Source organism: Sapajus apella, unplaced genomic scaffold (assembly GCF_009761245.1).
Source record: "Sapajus apella isolate SASKATOON/1434 unplaced genomic scaffold, GSC_monkey_1.0 scaffold78, whole genome shotgun sequence".
Taxonomy (NCBI): Eukaryota; Metazoa; Chordata; class Mammalia; order Primates; family Cebidae; genus Sapajus; species Sapajus apella.
The window spans coordinates 3,945,776-3,966,005 of NW_022437018.1; the positions used below are offsets into that span (position 1 = coordinate 3,945,776).

At 40.9% G+C, this 20,230-nt stretch overlaps 1 pseudogene; it reads left to right on the forward strand.

Annotated features, from left to right (window-relative positions):
- The window catches only part of LOC116533044, a 24,066-nt pseudogene extending 4,923 nt beyond the window's left edge, over positions 1 to 19,143 (forward strand).
- Positions 19,144 to 20,230: the final 1,087 nt, after the last annotated feature.

Below are 20,230 nucleotides of genomic sequence, written 5' to 3' on the forward strand. Positions count from 1 at the left end.
TGTGTGTGTGTGTGTGTGTATATATATATATAAACACACACACACACACACACACACAAAGCAAAGTGTTGGACACTATGGGAAATATATATATATTTATATATATATATAATTATATATAATTATATATTTATATGTAAATTTATATATTTATAATATATATATAATATATATATATATATAAACACACACACATTTTTTTTTGAGACGGAGTCTTGCTTTATAGCCCAGGCTGTAGTGCAGTGGCAAGATCTCAGATCACAGCATCCTCCACCGCCTGGGTTCAAGTGATTCCCCTGCCTCAGCCTCTTGAGTAGCTGGGACTACAGACATGCACCACCACACCTGGCTAATTTTTTTAAAAAATTTTAGCAGAGATGGGGTTTTACCACATTGGCCAGGATGGTCTTGATTTCTTGATCTCATGATCTGCCTGCCTCACCTCCCAAAGTGCTAGGATTACAGGCGTGAGCCATCATGCCCATCCTGCTTTGTATATATTACATGCTCAACACACAGGACTTGTGGGATTATAAAGATAACTTTACATCAATTACCTATTCTTTCCTTTTATCAGGCACTGTTCCTTTTCCTAAAGTTCCCAGTATCCAGTTCCCAGTACCCTCAAAAATGCCACTTCAAAGAGCTACCAAAGCTGACGAGCCAGTCAGACACAAGTTCAATCACATTTCCACTACTTGATAAGAGCAAACACTTCTACCATGCCAAATTTGTGCCAGACACTATTCTAAATACTTTTATATACTAACTCCTTTAATCCTCACAATAACCTAGAGATAGATACTATTATCATTCCTGCATACAGATGAAGACACTAAGGCACAAAGACAGATGTTTAGCCTCTTGTCCAAAGTCACAAAGCTAGCATATTGGACCTGGGTTCAAACTTCATTTCTAACACTTATTAGCTGTACAGCTTTACCTAACCTTGCTTGCCTCTATGCCTTCATTCAACAAATACATAATGAATGCAGACTCTGTGTTAGGAACTGTTCTCAGCATAGGAAATAAAGTGATGAATGGGACAAAGATACACCTTTTCCATGGTTGGAGACTAATCAAAGCCATAGATAACATGTTATAAACAAAATTATTTTATGTAAGAACAATAAAAATAAAGGTGATATGATAGAGCAGTGAGGGAAAGCCCTTTGTTAAGGTGGTCAAGGAAGTGCAGTGGCACTTCTCTGAGGTCATAGCAAACAACCTGAAAACCAAATGATAAGCCAGCCAACCCATTGGTCAAAGGCCAATATTTCACAATAAGAAGATACTTGGTTGCTAGTGCCATTTTTTAGGGAGAATGCTCATAGGTGAGGGTTAACATGTAATGCAAAGGTTTTTAGGCTTACTGTCCCTTTCCACAAGTCCGCTCACATACCTCTTCCACAGATCTTGTCCTCCAGCTTCTAATCTTCCTGCTCTCAGGCCCTTGTCCAGCCAACCCACGCATGTGGCTAAGTGTATTCTTACCTTGAACCACTTCTTTTTTTACACAAAGTGGAGGACCAATATACGCCATGAAATTCTGTCCATTAGATTGTCTCACTTCACTGTTCCCCTTCACAGGGTAGAACTCTAGAGCATTAGCTGTCCATTCTAGGCTTCCACTCACATACTGAGCGGACCATCTGTTCTTTCCTCCTTCGCTGTTTCCTCCTCTGTCAGCTGGTTATAAGGAATCCTCCATGTGGCCATAAGCGTGTGCTGAGAAAGAGAGCCTAGGGCCAAAGTGAGGGATGGCATAAGGGTCTGGACCCCCGTTGTACACCTTACTTGTGCCTTCTGGCCCTGTTCATGGCCAATTCCAGATGATGATGATAATGATGATGGTGGTGGTGGCCATGATGTGCCTACCCATTCTTAGTAGACCTGAGAGAATCTAGATCATAATAAGCAACACTGGCCACAAAGCTGTTGATGGTACAAAGTCAGATGGTCTGTCCACCCAGGGACTAGTAGCATGCCAAGAGCCACTTTTTGAAAGCTATATAGTTCTCTACTGCAGATGTTATGGCCTTACTCTAGAATCCTAGAGGTCTACATTGTTGTCTTCCTATTGGGGCTTGCTATAAACTCGACATAGAGTCCTTTCCATCATATAGAATTATAATACCATAAGACTTCCCAGGTCTAATGGTCCAAGTGGCAGGGCTGGTTGCACTACAGACTGGATTGGCTATAGAGCTCTTTCCTGGTCTTGATGCTACTCAGAACTGTCAGTATTTCATGTCATATATAAACGGATTGAGGTAGTATTGCCAAAGGTGAAATATTCTGCCCCAGAGCCCAAAAAAGGCTACTAAAAACTGTTCTTATTAGTTAGTGGTGGAACGATGTAATGAAACATTTTTTTCTTTTCTTTAGAGGGAATGTCTCAGCCCAAGTTTCCAAGAGCCATTCTAGCACTGTCTCCTGGGGTCTTTGCCAATGTGTTAAAATTGTGTGTCCAGGGAAAGTGCTCTCATACTGAGTAAATTCTCCATTATCCAACTTTAGATTCTGTCCCTTGGTTCACCACCTTTAGAAGACAGAATAGCTTGGGTAACTATTCTGTAAAATAGACTCTGAGATGGTGATATGCACACAGGATGTTTATTGACATGTGCTCTCAGGAACAGTGCCTGTAAGAAAGTAACAGAAGTGGAATTGAGCATAGGAAGAAGTTGAACTGATGCACTTGCAACAGAAACTTCAGCTGACCCCATGGGGAGGACTGGAACCAGAATGGCTCTTCTGAGCTGCTCTTGAACCCCACAGTTCCCAAATGCAGACTGCCCCTGGACAAAGGACACACCATGAACAAGGCAATTCTCCTCCACTAAGGCAATTCCTGAAGAACGGCCCACACTCCCAGCAGCTGGAGGCATGAAGAGGAAATCAGCATTGGAGAGCCCATTAGGCACAAACCCTTGTAATAAAATGAAAACCTTCCGAAGCCTAAGTTAGCAACTTCACCTTTAGGAGAAAAGCAGGTACTAAGAATTCCAAAGGGCAAATGCCCCAAATTATAAGTTATGAGAGTAAAATATTGGAAAGAAATGTAAATACTTCATGTGTCTCCATAAAATAATGAACTTTCCTTTAAAAAGGTCAATTGCTCAAAGAACAGTGTATCTGTGGCTTCCACAGTACTGCAGCTTTCACAGACAATGCAAGCAGACACGTGCTATTTTGGGCCCTGTTGGACCAAGAACAAAAGCAGAGTTCACAATATGGCTCAACGCGGGTTGTTTATATGTTATCACATGCCCAGTCACTCCTGGCTTTATGTTTTCCTACATACTTTGTGACTGTCCTTACGGAACAGAAGATTTTATGAAAGTAGTTCCCAGAATGGCAACATAAAAAATACTTTGGCATCAGAGAAAGGAGACCTGGGTTTATTCCCAGCTGTCTAACTAGCAATGTAACCTCAGATAAGTCACTTCCCTTCTTTTGGCCTCAATTTGTCTCTAAGATTGGATCAGATATTGAAAATACATGGCTAGCACATACTTCTTATGCTTCTAACTCACTGTAGACATTGGTAATGCGTGAAAGTACTCTCTTCTGCTGAACCTAGATATGAAACTTAGAATCCTTCTCAACAGAACGCTCCAGGAAATCACTACTGACTAATCCATGTTGATAATGCCACATGGAACCTACAGATCACCACGATCTGGAATGAAAGTTCCTTCTCCCATCCACAGGCTATGATTTCATGCTCAGAGCCATGCATGAAGAATCACAAGCCTGGGTAGCTCCAGCAACTCTTGTGTATAGACGCCCTAGGATCCCATGGCAGCAGTCAAACCATGGAGACACTCCGCTGCTGAGGCAGAAGTTCTGGACTGTATTTCCACTTTCTCTAATGCCCTTCACCCTCTCTGCCTCTTGGAGTCCATCCACAGCTTAGGTTCCAGCCCCATCCATCCCTAACCTGACCCACTAAGGAACCTAGGGCACAATAAACAATCACACAGGGTCAGATTATCACCCAAAAGCCAATCTTGAGATGTGTCCTCACGTTAGTGCAAATTAGCTCTGATCTTGCTGTGTCATTAATAGTAATTTTCCTGCACCCTGCACAGGAAGAAAAGCTTTTATTTCCACAAGCATCACAAAGACACACCAACTCCATCTTCCTACCCTCACAATTTCATGAGCGCTACTTTCCTCCCCTCCCAACAAATACACACGAGTAAGAATCTAACTGATCTATTATGAGCAAAATAACAGACCATTGCTGAGACCATTTGAGCTCCCATCATCCCCAAAGCTCTCTTTCCCCTTCTAACACTCCTCCCCTCATACCACCTCTCTTTTCTGGCTTTATGTAGCTCATTCTGCATAATGAGGATTTTTGCAAGACACACACTGTGGTTCTAAAAAGAATCTAGTGTCCTCATTAGGGTCAATCTTTTAAGGCGCTTCAACTATTTTGAAAATGTTAACCCTGTCCTTGTTCCTTGATTCACTAGTAATGCTGCCAGATGCAATGTATCATTCAATAAGTCCAGCCACTTGTCAAAAATAGTAACTGAATTCCCCATATTGCCAATTCAAAGCTTGATCTCCCAAAGCCCAGATACAAAAATACATTAAGTTCCACTGTGTTCAAATTTCATTTGGAGATTATTTGCTGATAGCTGCCAGTTCCCAGGACCCTAAATCCTAAAATGAAGCCAGAGTTAATATCTCATTAGGTAAAAAGTATGACAGAATGTGGACTTTCAGAGACGGGGGTGGGGGGCTCAAAAATCATGTAGTCCAATCTCCTTGTTTTACAAATAGGGAAACTATGCTCAGGAAGGCTAAGTGACTCACTCAGAATCACACAGGTAATTAGTGACATGGCAGAAATTAGAGCCCCTGCCTTATGGGCACCCCCACACACATATACACACATGTCCATCATCTTTTGTTATTCCAGATAGTTACAAGGTACCATCTTTTGGGGAATCTAAGGGACAAATGGAGTCACATTTCTAACACTACCTCTCCTCAAGTGATATGGTTAGGCTTTGTGTCCCCACCCAAATCTCATCTTGAATTATAATCCCCATAATCCCCTGTGTCAAGGAAGAGACCAGATGGGGGTAACTGGATCATGAGGGAGGTTCCCCCATGCTGTTCTCATGACAATGGTGAGTTCTCAGGATATCCGATGGTTTTATAAGGGGCTCTTCCCCTTGGCTTGGCACTTCTCCTTCCTGCTGCCTCATGAAAAAGGTACCTTGCTTCCCCTTCACCTTCAGCCATGGTTATAAGTTTCCTGAGGTCTCCCCAGCCATGCTGAACTGTGAGTCAATTAAACCCCTTTCCTTTATAAATTACCCCGACTCAGGCAGGTCTTTATAGCAGTATGAAAACAGATTAATATAGTAAATATCTGGCAAATATATTAATGTCCTAACCAACAGCCATTCCCATTCCACCCGATTTTCCCTTACCCTAAAAGAAATGAGAGAATTTAGAGAAAAAAAAACACCCTATTTTTTTAAAATACCAATTTTTATCAAGGCCATAGCAATATAGACTTCATCAGAAAGAGATATAGGCTACCAAATTAATGTAGCTCAGAGTACCTATCTATTGAAAGATTTTCTCAGCCCAAAATACTTTCATTTGCTGGCTGTGGTATCTAAAACTCCATGGCAAACCTTTTGGCTTAAAGAAAAGTTTCACAGAATTCTCTTAGGTGACTATTCATTCCTCTTATTCAAGCTCCTAGTATGTTCCAGGCACTGTTATAAGCAAAAAGAATGGGCATAGAGAAAAAGAAAACACAATTCCTTCTCTCATGGAATGTAACTGTTGTGGGGAGAGGCTGACAACACACATGTAAAATCTATTGCATCTCAGATAGGGTCAAGAGCCACGGAGAAAAGTCCAGCAGGGAAATGTGCTGGGAAGGGCTACGAGTCAGTGATCAGGATCCCACTGACAACACGGCAATTTAATATAGACCCAGAGGAGGTGACAGAGCAGGCCACGTGGACACATGGAATAAACATGTTCTAGGCTAGAGGAACAGTAACTGCAAAGCCTTCAAGGCCAAGCAGCAGAGGAAGCAAAAGAAGAAGTGGCAGGAAATGAGATGAGAGAGTTGAATCAGGAAACTTGGGGAGAAAATCATATAGGGCCTTAAAAACCACTGTGAGCTATGAGCCATCCAGTGCCTATAAGAGGCAGGTGACAGGATTTGACTTACATATTAAAGGATCAGCCTACACAATGATAGATTACTTCACATTCATGAGGAGGTCTAGAAAAAAAAACAGGCAGGTAATAGCAAATGTCAGCAAGGATGCGGAAAAATTTGAACCCTCATGCATTGCTGGTGAGAATGCAAAATGGTGCAGTCACTTTAGAAAATAATATGGCAGGTCCTCAGAAAGTTAGACAATCATTACTACGTGACTCATCAATTTCACTTCCAGGTATACACCCAAGAGAAATGAAAACATATGCCCAGGCAAAAACTTGTACACAAATGTTCATAGCAGCATTATTCATAATAGCCAATAAATGGAAATAACCCAAATGCTTATCAGCTGATAAACGGATAAATAAAATGTAACATATCTATACTTTAGAATCTTGTTAGAAAATTTAAAGAAATGAAATACTGATACATGCTATTACATGAATAAACATTGAAAACATTATGCTAAGTGAAAGAAGCCAGTTACAAGGGATAAAATTTTTTTTTTTTTGAACAGAATCTGGTTCTTGTTCTCTTGTTGCTTACATTGGAGTGCAGTGGCGTGATCTTGACTCACTGCAACCTCGGCCTCCTGGGTTCAAACAATTCTCCTGCCTCAGCCTCCCCAGTAGCTGGGATTACAGGTGCGCACCACCACACCCAGCTGATTTTTTATATTCTTGGTAGAGACATGGTTTCACCATGTTGGCCAGCTGGTCTTTAACTCCTGATCTCAAGTGATCCACCTGCCTTGGCTTCCCAAAGTGCTGGATTACAGGCGTGAGCCACCATGCACGGCCTCACAAGAGATAAATATTACAAGATTTCATTCATATAAAATGTCCAAAATAAGCACATTCATAGAAACAGAAAGTAGATTAGCAGTTGCCTAGGACTAAGGGGGCAGGGAAGGTTAGGGAGAAATAAGACATGACTGCCAATGGTAATGGGGTTTCTTTTTGGAAGTGACGAAAATGTCCTAAAATTTATTGTGGCGACAGTTGCACAACTCTATAAATATATTAAAAATGAGAGAATTGAACACTTTACATGTGGTATGTGAATGCTATCTCAATTGTTGTTTTTTCAAATCAGTCTATCATTCAGGCTGTTTTGGTAAAATTATAAAGTGTCAAGGGCAGAAGCACGGAAACCAGTTAGGAGGCCGTGGCAAAAACGAAGTGTGAGGTGATGGGAGCTGGGACCAAAAAGTGAGTGGTGAAGGTGAAAAGAAACATTGAGTTTCGTGTGTCAACATCTTTTCTTTTTCGGAAACTGAATATAAGAATACGAGTTAGAGGTAAATATCAGGTTTGAGGTCTGAGCAATTAATAGGGAAATTTCCCATGTATTGTGAAAAAGGCATTGCTGGCTGGGTTCAGTGGCCCACATTTGTAATCCCAGCCCTTTGGGAGGCTGAAGTAGGAAGACTGCTTGAGCCCAGGAGTACAAGACCACCCTGGGCAACACAGAGAAACCCTGCCTCTGCAAAAAATAAAAAAAAATTAGCCAGACGGGGTGGCATGTGCCTGTAGTCCTAGCTACTCAGGAGGCTGAGGTTGGAAGATCACTGAACCCAGGAGTTTGAAGTTGCAATGAACTATAATCAAGCCACTGCACTGCAGCCTGAATGACAGAGCAAGACCCTGTCTCTGAAAGAATACATATAAAATAGAAAAAGGACATTGCTGGAAGAAAAAATTACTGAGGGGACAGGAGACCTGGAGTTTCATTTTGGCTATGTTAATCTGAAGACCCTATTCGTCATCTAAGTGGAATTGTCAAGCAGTCACCTCAATCTGGAATTTGAGGGAGAGACGAAAACTGAAAGATAAGTATAGGTATGATCAGTATGTAGGTATTTTGAACCTGAGAAAGATACCACAGTCACCTACCAAGTGGGAGTAGATATAAAATGTAAGAATTCCAAGGACTGAGTCTTGGAACGTGGTAACATTTAGGTGTTTGGGAAATGAAAAGAAGCCATTAAAGGAGGTGCAAAAAGAGTGGCTGTTGAGATGGAAGGAAAATGCCTAAGTATAGAGTCTTAGTGCCAAAGAACAAAAATGTTTCAATGATGAGGAAGTAATCATTTGTGTCAAGTACTTCTGATAAGTGGGATGAGGACCGAGAATACTCCGATGAGCTTAGTAGTCTGGAGATCACTGTGTGACCTTCACAGTATTCGTCTCAGCGGAGTGTTGGGGGCAGAACACTGATTGGAGTGACTTCAAGAGAATGAAAGGAGAGAGATTGGAGAAAAACATAAAGACAATTTGTTCAACTCGTTTCCCTGTAAAGAAGATCTGAGAAATAGAGTGGCAGCTGGAAGAGGTGTGTGTCAGGAGAGGTTCTTTTTCTTTGAGATGTGAAAAATCACAGCATGTTTGTATGCTAATGGGAAATATCTAGGAAACAAATAAACAGGGAGATTAATGATGCCAGAAAGAAGGAAACAGCCCGGGAACCAAATCTTGAGTAGAGAGAAGAGCTGAGGTCTGGTGGCCAGTAGGAGGGGCTGGCCTTAGGCACATGGAAAGCCCATTATAGCCACAAGTGGCCAATGGGCACAACAGCACAGATTCAGGTAGGTGTGGAAATTGGAACACATAGACATCTGTTGATTACTTCTGTGTGAAGCAGGAAGCAAAATCATTCGCTGAGAGTGAAGAGCAGAAGAAGAGGGAAAGGGATACTAGAATCTCGAGGAGAGGGAAGTAAAATTGTCCTTAGTAAAGGAAGGGAAAGACGAGGCCAGGCAGCTCTGGCAGCCCTTGTGGTTATTAACTAAGGTGTAATGGTTCAGCATACACGCTTTATTCAGCCACATTGAACTGCACAGGAACAAGCAGTGAGTGGAATTTAATCCAGGATGGGGTTTTCCAGAGGAAAATAATGAAGAGAGAGAGGGTGAACTAGTTGATGGGATGCAATAAAGTGAAGATAATGATGGTACAAGGAGTCTAGGCTAGGTAGAGAGAACCAAGAACCTTGAGGAGAGGAGGGACAGTGGAAAGACGGTAGGAAAGTGTGGGTCCCAGTGGGGAAGAAATGTAAAGAGCTTGAGGAGGGAGGAGTATATCACGCCATTATCAGCTATGACCACCTCTGCCTGAATTCATTTACAGGCATTTGTTAAATTGAATTAAATTTTTTTTAGAGACAGGCTCTCATTATGTTTTCCAGGCTGGTCTCAAATCCCTGGGCTCAAGTGATCCTCTTGCCTCAGCCTCCTAAGTGGTGCATGCCACTGCAAAAACTGGATTAAATTGTAATGGATTAATACTGCCAGCAAAGTGACATGGTATGCTAGTTTCCTGCCACTGCCATAGCTGGGTGGTTTAAACAACAGAAACGTATTGTTTGAGTTCTGGAGGCTAAAAGTCTGGAATGAAAATGTTGACAGAGTTGATTCCTTGTGAACATTTTAAGAGAGAATCTATTCCAGGGCTCCCTCCTAGCTTCTGGTAGCCTCAGACATCTTGACTTGCGAGTGGCATTCTCCTTGTGTCTTCACAGTCTTCCCTCTGTGCGTGTTTGTTTCTGTGCTCAAATTTCTCCTTTTTATAAGAACAGCAGTCATTACAGGTTAAGACCCACCCTAATAACCTCATTTTAACTTGATTAACTCTGTAAAGGCCCTATATCTAAATAAGATCACATTCTGAGGTGCTGGGAGCTTAGGTCTTCAGCATGTCTGTTTTGAGGTTCATGGTTCAACCCATAACACAGAGCATCATAAGTTATAAATGCTGAGAAAATGCACAGAAGATTATACTACGATAACTTAAATTGAGAGTGATCAAACTGAACTTACAAAAATTCCTTCAGTTGAGAAAGGTGATGTTCATTGGAAAGGTCTCCAATCAGTCATTACCTTTCACCTCTACTTGAAGGCAATTAGTAGGTAGGGGTGTAAGACTGAGAAGTGAGGGGAAGCTAGTAAAGTTACTTGCATAGTGGTCCAGACAGAAGCCCTGGGGGAAAGCCACTTAAAGGCTTTTAGCCAGGTTCTCCCAGGCAGGAACCAAAACACTTCTCCACCAGGGCCTGAAACCCCTGTACTTGGTACCATATCTATGAAGGAAGCTGGTCATACCAATAGGATGGTTTCCTGAAGCTGGGAGAATTCCAGCCCTACTGTTTCATGACCAATAGAGCTGGAACTCTCCTAGCTTTAGGAAACATGATGGCAACCACTGGTCCATAGCAAACCATGCAAGCCTTCAACACAAGACACTTCTCTCTCACACCCAAAGCACCTGGCAAACCAAATGCATTCTACGACATAAGCAATAGGTCCCTAAAGACCTTTTGAAAATGTGTGGGAAGTGGATGCCAATGCCTGGAGCCTCACTTGAGAAGCTTTTTGCATTTTGCTAGGAGATGTATCAAAATAAGGATCAAAGTGTGAAAAGTTGGGGAAGCTGACTTCTAGAAGAATGATTTTCAAACTGCAACCAGTAAGACTCATTGATTGGCTGCCATTTGACCTGATGGAAACTGATCCTGGCTTAATTCATAGACATGAGGACTACGAAGTGGGCAGTTAGGTCACTAAATTTCAGTCTTCATAAGTTCGAGTTAGCACATTACTAGTTTATTGAGCACACAAATTCATTGTTCTGCTAACAATTCTGATTCCTACACAATGCTTGGCAACATTGCCAGTTGCAACACAAGTTCACACACAAACAGCTGGAATCTCCAACTCTCAGGATGAATCCTTTGCTGTCAGCATATTATCAGTGTTATCTTGGGTGGGTTGGTTGTGGTTTTTAAATTGCTGCTGTTCTTGCTTTTCAATTACACATTACTGTGGTTTAGTTACATCATTATTAATTTAGTTTGTTGTCATTGTTTGGGGAACCCTGCTGTGTGAATGGGCATATTGGCACCAGCAGTATTTTTGGCCTATTATTACCCAATAACTTAACTGCAAGACATGTATATGTTGTGGTTTAAATATGCATTATCCAGGCCATTATTCCAAAGCAAATTTTGTAAACATTTATAATATAAACCTATTGTGTAAACATATATGCTATATATTCATATTCCCTGCAAGTTTGTACAATGACATTTTATTGGTGATAAATTTGTGTTCTTTATATAACTCCCAACATATTATCAAGTTAGTAGTATAATAAAATTACTAGATTATTTTTATAGGTATAGGTCATTGTTTTATATGTATGTGGCTCTAGTCGTTTCTTATAAAATAAATAGTAGGTTGTCAGCAACAGAGCAGGTACATTTTCTCCTTTTGTTCCCCAGATTATGAAAGGCTACACCTTACTTTTCTAGGTTTGTTCCCTGCAGGGATTGGTAGCTCAGGAATCTGAGAATCAGAATCTTTGGCACTTGTGTTAGATGACAGCTTAACAAAAGTTGTTGGGATAGGGATGTACAATATAAAGTGAAGCAGTTAAGACCAAGGGACAGGTCAGATCCTGAACACAAGTGCAGGTGACATGACTACAAAAACCTTTTCAGCCTCTTTGAGTTTTAACATCCTCATCTAGACACTGAAGAAATGTATCTATTTCACAAGGTTGCTACCATATTAAATGAGACAGAACATGTAAAATTCTCAGCACAAAGAGTGCTGAGAATCACTTTGGCCCATCGCTTTGGCCCATTCTTCATTGGCTAAGGCAAATCATGTCACCGCTTGTGAGTTTAACAAGGTGGAAATGTATAACTGCCCTGCAGAAAAGGGACCATAAGAAAAATGGAACATTTGGTGAGCAGTAATACTATCAACATTGCTATTACTAATCCAAAGATAAAATGAGGCAGGCAACTCACCAAATGGTTCATCTGAGGTTTACTCATGAATGGAAAGGTATAATACTTGAGGTTGCTGACTGAAGGTGTAATCTTTAGCCCATTTTTTTAGTATAGTGGCTGACTAGTAGAGTCAAAAACTCCTGTCAATGCAATCTAAGCTGCATTTAAGAATAATCTCTAAGTAGGTCCCACACTCAAGGTAACTGCCCATGTTTCTCTTATATACAAATTCCAGTAGGAGACAGCTCCATCCACCATTGCACAGGTGCTCAGAGAGGCGAGTCCAGGTCGCCCTCATTGCTGTGACTTCATTTTCAGCCAGATTCTCCCCATGCTAAAGCTGCTCCAACATCTTAACAAAGGCAATATGCTCCGCAGCACCCATCCCTCCCTGCTCTTCCCAGCCCCCTTTCTTTCTAGCCTTGCTCCCTGAAGGACCAGGTCTTGCTAAACCACGGTGGTTCCTAAGGAATAAGTAACTAAATGATTCTTGGGGAAGACATTTTAATAGTCTACACAATTTCCTGAGAGCTAAACTGACATGGCAGAATATGTCCCCTCTCAAGGGTTTTATTGTTACATTCACCGAGGACCTACAATGAACCGGGAGCTAGACACTGAGGAGAGAAAGCATACTTTTCCGTAATTCACAGTTGAAAGGCAGTGGCCGGTAACTCAGGAGGATGTGTGAATGGAAAAGCTGAAGGAGCCTACACTGATCCAGGGAACAGACTCATATCTAGTGAAAATCAAAACGCGAGCTAACCTAAACACAGAAATACCATTCCACCCAGCAATCACATTACTGGGTACATTCCCAAAGGAATATAAATCATTCTGTCATAAAGCCACATGCACACATATGTTCACTAAAGCACTACTCATAATAACAAAGACATGGAATCAATCTAAATGACCATCAATGGTAGACTGGATAAAGAAAATCTGGTACATATACACTGTGGAATACTATTTGACCATAAAAAGGAACACGATCATGTCATTTGCAGGAACACAAATGGAGCTGGAGGCCATTATCTTTAGTAAATTAACGCAAGAACAGAAAAACCAAATACCACCTGTTCTCACTTACAAGTGGGAGCTAAAAGGTGAGAACATACAGACAGAGGGTAAGAACACACACTGGGGCCTATCAGAGGGTAAAGGTTGAGAGAAGAGAGAGGATTAGGAAAAGTAATGAATGGGTACTAGGCTTAAAAACTGGCAGGTAAAATGATCTGTACAACAAAGCCCCGTGACATGGATTTATCTATATAACAAACCTTCACATATACCCCTCAACTTAAAATAGAAGTTGAATTATAAATAAATAAATAAGCAAAATAATGATGCCCAGTGAGATAAAACACATGTAGGTGATAAGTGAAGCTCTGATCTCCTGCCTCTATGTACGAACTTCCCCAAACTTCAGCCATTTTCATGCTACCTTCAGAAATCATGCCATAGTTATGTGCCACCTGCTGTATTATTTATTTAATCTTTTTAATATTGAATAACTCTTTTTAAACTGAACTTAAACTCAACCTTTTCCTAAGCAATAATAGCTGTAAACTCACGGGTTTGATGTGCTAATTATCTTTCTGTTATACATTTTAATAACTATTAAAATATTTTAAAATATGTTTCTATACCCCTAAGGTCACTGATGTCCCACCAGTGATGCCCATATTGAGCTCAAGATGGTAAATTCTGCCACCTGCTACCTCCATAGAGTGTGGTTCACCTGCGTCATTGTAAGGATGCTAATTCCTTTGTCATTTCTCCCCTTCGCCCTTTATCCATAACCCACACTCAAACCAGGGTCTGATTTTACTGAAAGCAACTTCAGGAAATAATTTAACAACTCTGCGTTCGTATTTCTTTTTTGGATGTTTAGCTCATCTGAACATCCACACTTATGAGAGGAGACGTTCTACGTTTTTAGTCCCTTGTCACAAAATTGATACCAGGAATTCACTTTTCCAGCCTCTCTTTCAGCTAGGGCACAGTCATTTAATCCAGACTCTGTTCATCTGATGATCCCACATGAGACTGAATTCAATTGTTGGTTACACACAGAAGAGCCACCTGGAGTTCATCTATAGAAGACAGTAGATATATTCAGTCCATTTCCCCATCAAGTTCACAATCCGGTGTTGTCCAAATGGGTGTCTTTAGGCAATTGCAATGTGGTGAGATAAATATTCTAATTAGAGCACACACAGAGCACCCCATGCAGAGGTTTGCAGGGAAAGTATTAGGGTAGTCATGCTTGAGTTGATTCATGACGAAAAGAGATTCCCAAGCAGATAAAAAAGTAGGTAGCTCAATAATTATTAACTATTATTATAATCATCATTCCTGCCAGATTAGAGTCAGACAGATCTGGATTCAAGTCATAGACCCATTAGGAAGGTCAGTTTGCTCACCTATAATCTTGCTCCATTGGATCTGCAAGGAATAAATAAGATGATTTAAGTAAACCACATAGCAAAGTATTTGGCACAAAGTTCATTACAAAAGCTATTTCTCTTCCCACCTCTATTTTTTATTAGAATGCCCTCTCTACTTCCATTCTAGAAAAATCCAATTTTGAACTTTGGATTGCATTCTTGGAAAAATTATAAAATTTTACTTGAAACACTGCTTTTTCTGTGAAGACACAATCTTCCCTCCTTCAAACTTCTATTTAAGGTGATCTTGACCTCTCTTGTACTTACTCATTCCCTTCCCTTGTCACTTCATAATGCCTGGCTCATAGATGGTCCCTGTTTGCTGAACTGAATTAAATTGCCCCCATTCTCTTCTTTGTTGCCTAGTCTTAACGCCTGCTCTTCTACTTTTTTTTTAATTCTTGCGATCTGCTTAGCTAACGTTAGGACCACTATAAGACTTAGACTTTAAAATAAAAAAAAAACTTGTCTAACTCTCTGGGCAATTAAACTACCATTATGTCTCTGATCTTGAGATTCTAGTTATGCCTTCACCATTGGCCAGTTCCTTTCTAAACTTTCCTTCCTTCCTTTACATGATATGTATTTTCTCAGCCCCTTATGTGCCTATATGTGGTCACAGGCACTTGGCATACATTAATGAGTAGGACACACCTCATCCCCAGTCCTTGCTCTCAAAGCACTTACCTTCCAATCTAGGAGACAGTCAATAAGCAAATGACACCAACAGTGACAACTGTAGTGATGCCACAAAGGAAAAATACAGACAGTCTTGTCCTAGGCCCAGACCATTGCTTGTCTTGCCTCACCTAACCTCTCCTGCTGCCTTTTCATCCTCTACATCCTTACCCTAATTTCTGTATGTCCAGATTCTCATCCCTTAAGTCCTAGTTCCAATGCCATCTTATCATGAAGTTAAGAGAGTTTGGAGAAAGAATTGTATGCAGTGAGAAGCCTACAGATAGATTTTTACATACATCTTCTCACCCTTGCTATAAGCTCCTGAGAGCATGGCCTCAAATACTACATGGTAATGGTTACAATGCCGCCTAACACAAAGCCAGGAAAGGAAGTAATCAGTAACTCCTCATGAAATGAACAAAGGATGCTCTTCCTTGTTCTGACAGACTGCATTTGAAGAGCTCTGGCTACACAGAGAGAGGCGTCATCCACACTCCTCGTAGGAAATCCTGTTGTTTCTACCACCATTCAGGCATATAACCTTACCCCAAAGGTAAGGACGCACTCACCAGACAGCAACGCCAAGAACTTAGAACACTCTGCATCATGATCCCCATGGTAACTAAGCCTGTGCACAAAGGAATCAGCCATAAGAGTATCTTAATCCAGAAAGGCTGTTTTTTCTCCTATTGATAATTCTGTTACTATGGCCATAATAAATGGTTACCTGAATCACACAATGCTGATTGATATCCTAAATTTCTAAACTCATTATTCTATCATATATTTACCATGAATGTAAAGTATGATTTACCAACAGAATATCTGAGGTTGTTGATGGGAGCCCTGGATGAGGTCAACACTTACTACTGTTGGTAAACAAGCAGAAAATAACAGAGCATTGGCCAGGGAGGTACACACCCTTATTCCCGTGTTCTCACAAAACTTGCTACTTTCCACCATATATTTGGTTTTTATCTTAGGTGCCATGCATAAACAATGCATTGTGCACTGCTGTGAGGAGTGGAGAATATACATGCTTCTGTTTGTTTGGGAAATGTAAGAGCCGTGGGGCTTTAATTACCCTGAGCTGGTAGAGATCAATTAGAAAAACAAACATATTAGTAAAATGCCAAGAGTTCTTGTGCTGTCAGAGAATTGTAACTTGAAATCATAGCACCCTAGAGCTTTAGAGCTGAAAGAAATGGCAGAGATCAAGAAGGCCAAGCCCTTCATTTTGCACACAGGAAAGCTGAGCCCCAAAGAGGCAAAATAGCATGCAGAGTGGTTAAGAGCTTGTGTTCTGCTCTCAGACAGACTTGCTCAAATGTCAGGTTCATGATGTACCAAACGACCTTGGCAAGTCACTCAACTTTTTTTGACCTCAGTGTCCTCATCTGAAAAATGGGGACAACGACAGACTGTAAGGATTAAGTGAGCTAATGGATATTAGGTTATTAGCACAGTACCTGAGCTACTAAACAATCAATAGTGCTTTTACCATTATGGTAAAATAGTCATATGGATTATTAGTGACATTACTTTTGCTTAAATGAATACTCCCTTACACATACCTGCGTTTATTTTTATAGAAGATAAAATATATGTCTTGTCCCAATAATCATATGGTCCAAATTAGTTTCCAAATCAAGTTTTACATTAATTCTACTTTTTCAAGTATTTGTTGAATCTTCTAGGAATCACATACTCTCCAACGTCACAGCTCTGGAAATGTAGTTAGTTCACTTAGCATAAATATATTCTTGTCCTAAATGGGTAGTCACTCAAGAACTATTAGTGACTTACCAAGATGTTTTACTTTGGAGAGTGCAGAATCTCTTAGGATATTTGACTAGAATTCTTTTGCCCTTCCCAAAAGCCCCAAATTAACAAAATACAGTGCTTTTTGTGGCTTGATCTAAATTGATAATTTATAATCCATGACTCAGAAAAAGATGACTTCAGAGCATGACATGCAAATGCAGAATTCATGGCTGTTTGTTGAAAATCTAAGCCCTTTTTCCTTGACTGCATTTACTATAATTAGAAGATTGGCTGTTCTCACAAGGGGTTGCAAACACACCATTGGCGATGTCATATGTGAGATGCCAGAGAAAAGATTAATACTTTTCTGCTGAGTGGCTGGAAGCTGTTGGTCCCCAACGCAGCTTGGTGTCTAAATAAAATGAGATTCCAGAAAAGGGAAACACCAGGAATTTGAATGATGAATCATACTAAAGAAAAAAGAAGGCTCTACTCATGCCACATTCTCCATGGGGTGGTAGGTGATAAGAACGGAAGGACCATTTGACCATCTAGCCTGGAATATGAGGGTGTTTTCAGGGGCAGATTCAAGTTTTGTGGGGCCCAAAGTTTACATAATCGGTGGGGTTGGGGGCTCTTTAAGTTTAAAAAATACAAAATCGTAAATAAATATGAATGAGGCCCCTCCCAAGGTCTTAGAAAAGGCCCTGGCAAGTGAGGATCCTTGAAGCTTTTTTAAAATTCTTTTGAGATAGAGTTTTGCTCTTGTTGCCCAGGTTGGTGTGCAATGGCACCATCTTGGCTCACTGCAACCTCTGCCTCCCAGGTTCAAGCAAGTGTCCTGCCTCAGCTTCCCGAGTAGCTGGGATTACAGGCGACTGCCACCATGCCTGGCTAATTTTTTTTATTTTTAGTAGAGATGGGGTTTCACTATGTTGGCCAGGCTGGTCTCAAACTCCTGACATCAGATGATCTACCTGTCTTGACCTCCCAAAATGCCGAGATTGCAGACATGAGCTACCGTGCCTACCCAGGGTCCCTGAAGCTTAAACTTAATAACTGCATGATGAATTCACTCTTTGATGCTTGATAGTTTATAGGCCATTTTCACATAGGTCAAATTTAACAGATTAACTAAGAGCCTAAGTGGAATCCTGGTTTGACCTGGGGGAACTCTTTACAGCTGTATCACCTTAGGCAAGTGTCATAATGTCTCTGATCCTTAGTTTCCCCAACTATAAAAGAGAAAAAAAATAAACTCTCCCTTACCTAGTCATACACTTTTCTTAAAAATCCATGTAATGCACTTTAAAAGGTGCCCAGCATATGGCAAGAGCTCAAGAAATAGTATTGCTTTTACTATTTCCTATACTATCTCATTCAATCCACATCTTAACCCTGTGAATATTTGTTCAGAAAATAATGTATTTCCTCTTCGGGGTCAACTCTTGATTATGTGGGAATTATGAATCGTTGGGTCCATGACTATTGTTTCTCTTTTCTAATGCCTACCTTGACTTCTTGTCCATTTTACCCCAGATTGAGCAGAGTACAGGACAAAAATTGAAATTCAAATCAGTTAATCACCAACAGCCCTGGAAGAAGGAAAATATATTAGTGGTCCAACCACTTACTCAACTTCCTCCAGACCCGCTGTTCTGTGTCAGTTGTTGCCCCACGTAATGGCCATGACCATGGGCAGTGAAGACCATGAGGGCAGGGGTGTAAGATGCCAGTCCTGGACTAGCCACTAACTCTTGAGAACAGACACTTCACCTGCTTCCACTTGCACGGATCGGCCTCTGCCGAGCTGCAGCTACGCCAGCACTTCTGTGAAGCCCATTTTCAGTCGGGGCATGAATGAGGCCAAGCGAAAAGTGCATGAGCTCTACCGTGCCTGGCATCAGGAGGTGCCGCACCCGGTGCACTCAGTCCAGCTGCACATCACTGTGAAACAGGGACGGGATAAAGTCCGAGAAATGTTTATGAGGAATGCCCACATCATGGACCCCAGGGTGGTTGATCTTCTGGTCATTAAGGGGAAGATGGAACTGGAAGAAACTATTAAAATATGGAAGCAGCAGACACATATTATGAAACAGAAGAGCCAAGGCCAAAAGATTTCCTATCCAAGTTCTATGTTGGCCATGACCATGAAGTCACTCAGTGGAAACGTGCATGCTGATATTATTTTAGAGAACAAATAAACTCACTATACAATGATCAAAAAAAAAAAAAGAAGAAGAAGAAGATGGAATATATGTTTCAGGGCTTGCTTGGCTCTGTTCTTTCTCCTGAAAATTTAGATGATGCCTTTGATTTTATAAAGAAGAGGGTCTTTTTTTTTTTTTTTTTTTTTTTTAAGGTAGAGTCTCACTCTGACACCCAGGCCAGAGTGCAGTGGCGCAATCTTGGCTCACTGCAATCTCCACCTCCCATATTGAAGCGATTCTCCTGCCTCAGCCTCCCGAGTAGCTGGAACTACTACACAAGCCGCCACACCTGGCTAATTTTTGTATTTTTAGTAGAGATGGGGTTTCACCATATTGGTCAGGTTGGTCTTGAACTCCTGACCTTGTCGTCTACTGCCTCAGTCTCCCAAAGTGCTGGGATCACAGGGCCTGGCCAGAAGGGGGTCATTTTTTTTCATGGAGAAGAACAGCCGTACTTCCTGGGAGAGAGAACCTTACAGTCCTGACTGCAGGCAGGGACAAGCTTCAGCTCTGACATCAAATAGCAGGGACTGGAATTCAGGTTTCACTACTCACTACCAGCAAATTCTTTTTGGAAGATACTACTGGCACCTGCCTCGCAGGGTTATTGTGACGATCAAATAAAATATGCATGTAAAGCACATAGTATAGAGCACGGGATGTTATATATGTTTAATTCCTGCTAGGAATTGATTATGATGATAATTAAAGAAGTTATTGTAATTACACAAAATTATTTCAATTACTGAATATTATAAAAATAAAAATTCTTATTTCCTAAAGCTATGAAAGTCCTGAGATTATAAAAATATACTGTCATCACCTTTTAACAACTGTCAGACAGCAATTTCAACCAAACTTTGAAACAAGAGTGTAACAGACAGTCAAGGAAGACGCCCCAAAGAAACCCAAAGTATTCAATTGTTTCTTATAGTAAAAAGGGTTGGAATATATTTAAAGGAGTGAAACGCCTTCAGAGGGCAGAAAGGTTTCGTCTTACCCACCAAGATGAGTTCTGGCCACCTGGGACTCCCTCATAGGGAGAATGGTGAGGCTACATCCAGGCATAGCAAGAAGTGCTGTGATCTATTAGTAACACCTGCCACAGACAT